We start from the raw sequence: 3,946 nt of genomic DNA, 5'->3' as shown, positions 1-3,946 counted from the left end.
GATACTAATTGGCATATAAGTTTAAAAAGAATGTACCCATATAAGTTTAAAAAGAATGTACCCATATAAGTTTAAAAAGAATGTACCCATATAAGTTTAAAAATGGATTAGAAAAAAATTGAATAGATTGTATATAAAAAAGGGGTACATTTTACTACAACAAATTGGCATATTTAAGAATGAGTACATTTTAAGATTAAAAAATTGAAAAATTACATGAATGGGTACATATAAAATTAAAAAATTCCAAACCTTTTTATAAAAAATTAAGGGGTACAAACTTATTCTAATTTTTATTATTTTGGAAATTATGTAATTGACATATAAATTCATTATTGCATTAATGCTAGAGACCTCGATCAAAATCTGAAAACTAATAAGGTTTCAATCAAAGAACATTAGTAACTAAGGACTAGATACTAATTTTTCTTTAATATTATTGTTTTAATTTCTTCTCATTTATATGTGGATCTATACATACGTACATACCTCCGGTTCTCCCTTTTAACACTCGTATGCATTACTTTCCTTGCATGCAAAGGAATCACCTGCTTCGGTACCATGCAAGTGCAGCCAATCCTACGCCTTCAACTTACTCACGCCACATTCAATGATGACAAGTGATTTACATATGTAAGAAAGATTTTTCAATGTGATCGGAATATGGAATGGTATATCACGTGTTATTATACAAATAATGAGATATGTGTGTTAAAAATTAATAACTTAAAAAATAAAATTTCTCATTACTTATATAAAAACACGTGGTGTACCACCTATGTTTCGGTCACAATAAAAAATTTGCTAGCTAGATTGAATATCTTTGTTTTTCTTTTGTTATTCTTCTTTTTGTACGTAGTACAAGGAGTTATGTTCAGTTTAGACAAGTTTGGGATCATAAAGTTTAGAGTTTGAATCTTGATAATCTGAGAATTTTGATCAGAATTCTCACGTACTTCAAGTTTGAAGTATGAATTTTGAGCTTTCGCAAAAGACCCTACAAATCCATATATCCACACCTTTATTAACTGAAGAGAGTAAAAAATTTAAACTCCAAACTTAAAAAAATCCAAATATTTACATCAAGTTAGATAGAACAAATGTGTTCCTCTATCTAAAGACAAGTTTGAATTCCTAGCTACTCGAACTCCGTAGTATAGATTAAAAAAGGAAAAATTAGTATCCGGTCCTTAGTTCTTACTGTTCATTGACTAAGACCTTATTAGTTCTCAATCTATATACAATCTATTCAATTTTTTTCTAATCCATTTTTAAACTTATATGGGTACATTCTTTTTTTTTATTTTTTTTATTTGAGAATATATCCATGTCAGGTTTAATCAAAGAAATTTACTAATATTATCAAGCCTAATATCTATTATTTTTTGTGTGGTTTTGAAGAATGTACCCATATTTTAGTACAATAATTTTTTTGTTAATTTTGATGAATGTAACCATGTTTATATATGTACATACATATATATATATACACACACACAAAATATCTTGGAGAGTATAATTTATATTTTAATAATTTTAATCCACAAATTATGGGTATTTTTTATTTAAAATCTCATTAATACAAACAACTATAAATTTCAATTTTTAATTTAAAAAATATAGTAACCTACATAGAAATACATTATCGCATTAATTTCAAGGACTTCGATAAAAAATTGAAAATCAACAAGGTTTCAGTCAAATAATATTGATAGTTAGGGACCGCATCCAAAGTATCCCTAATATTAATAACAAGGAATATATATGTAAGACCAAATTAACTAGGTACCCCCAAGGCATCGAGACTTCCAAACTGTCATTGATTTTGTTGAGTAATCCGTTTTTGTTAATTCGATGGAGTATGTGTTGGCGTGAATCCTAATTTGGTTAGGAATATAATTAGTATTATTGTATTTCCTAATTTATTTAGAAGTTATTAACTATTACTTGTACTACAAGAGATGTGGTTACATATATATTACTTTCACGATGGAGAAGAATAATAATAAAAAAGATTGAAGCCCTAAAACTAGTTTTATGTTCGCATCAGAGTAAGTTCTGATCCCGCTCTTTCTCCTTAACCGTGGTTGCAAAACTCTGTAAAAACCAAAAAACAATTGGGAACTTTAAGGAAAGATTCTCGGTACTGTTTACTTTAACGAAAAACCAAATTTTTACATTAAAAAGTCAATCATGATTGACAGGAGCATATTTATGCGCCTTAGTTAGCTAGTTCTTATGCATCTTTGTTATGTTTTCTTCGTTAAAGTAGTCTTTTAAGCTACTTTCATGTGTTTTCAGGTTTAAAGGACATATTACATGAAATGATGCAATTTGGAGCTTTTGGAGCAAAATGTGAGCTTGGATCGAAAAGGACATGCTTGGAACACAAGGTTGGGATGAAATTGAAGAGTTGAAGATTTGAAGTTTCCTACTTGAAGTAGGAAAGCTAAGCCTAAAAGTTTCCATTTTGGGTTGATCTTTCCTAAATCGGAATTGGCAACCAAAGTTTCTAAAAGTTGGAAGTTTCTATTCTTGGAGGTTTCCATTTTCGTGAGTTTCTATTCTTGGCTTTGGGCTTTTAGATGACTTAAACCCTAATTCCTTGTGGACCCTAAGCCTATGCCGCACCCTAGGCCCTTTCATTTAATTTCTGCCATGTTAAAGCCTAATCCATCTCCTCTAGGGTTTGGGCCGCACTTCTCCCATTCTAGAACACAAATTTCCTTGCCTTGCAAGGCTTTCTAGAAGCCTTAACCCTAGCCCACTCCTTGCCGCACCCTAGGCCCTTTTTCTCACCAAATTTCTGATTGTTTAACTTATTTTTCTGGTGGATTTGGGTTTCTAGAAACCCTAATCTGATTTGTTAGGGTTTTTAAGTGCATATATATTTAGTTTCTAAACCTAGCCGCACAAATCCCCCTCTACAAAAATCAGAAATTCACCATCACCCTAATCCCTTCCTTGCCGCAGCCACCACCCATTCCAGCAACCTTTCCCACCTTTTGCCGCAGCTTCCATCAAATCCAGCACGATTCCACACATCCATACATCATTCTCCACCTCCATAAACCATTCCCACACCTTGCCGCACCAATATACTATCCTATCTACCTTTCAAAAACCCAAAAACACATCCAGAAAACTCCATTCACGCCAGAACCTGTCCCTCACCTTTGCCGAGCCCAACCTTCACCCAACTCCATATTTTCTGACCCCAAACCTTCCTAGCCGTGCCCTACACCCAGCCTAGACATTTTTCCACCATTCTTCCTCGTCCAAAATCATCCAAAACTACCCAAAAATCCCCTAAACCCTCTCTGCCGCAGCAAGGAGAAGAAGAAAGAGGAGCTTGCTGTGCAGAATTCAAAGTGGAATTCTTTGGCTTTTTAGGTGTAATATTTCTTATGTCTTCGATGTTTCAATTTAATAAACTTTGTGTTGTGAGTATGAGGAACTAAACCCCCTTAGTTGGGGGGTAATTCGAAACCATGTACATGCTTGCAATTTGATTCGATTACATTCAGTTGTTATTTCATAAGTTGTGGATTCAATTCGTTCATCTATTTGATTGATACTTATTTATGTATGTTGATTGAGAGTGCACGCTTAGTTTTCATGCATGAATATGATGCTAGATTATGAGGGAGTTTCACCTAATAGTTACAACCTTATAATCACAAGTAGTGAGATCGCTTGAAAACGATCGCGTTGAATGAATTCTTAGCATAAGTTTCATGCAATTCATAGTAACAAATGCTTCGTCAATGCTTATGTTTTTCATAGAACGTAATGATTCTTGCTTGTATCTCTATTATGCAATTCATGTAGGGAACTTGTAGGGAATGTTTTGGGTTGTCGTATGCAATCATCCAACTTGATAAATTCTGGAAAAACTGAGGGTTAATTAGTGCAATTCACGGTTAATTCGGGGCATTGAGTCTTT

This window comes from Malus sylvestris, chromosome 13, assembly GCF_916048215.2.
Source record: "Malus sylvestris chromosome 13, drMalSylv7.2, whole genome shotgun sequence".
NCBI classification, from domain to species: Eukaryota; Viridiplantae; Streptophyta; class Magnoliopsida; order Rosales; family Rosaceae; genus Malus; species Malus sylvestris.
This window is presented reverse-complemented; position numbering follows the sequence as displayed.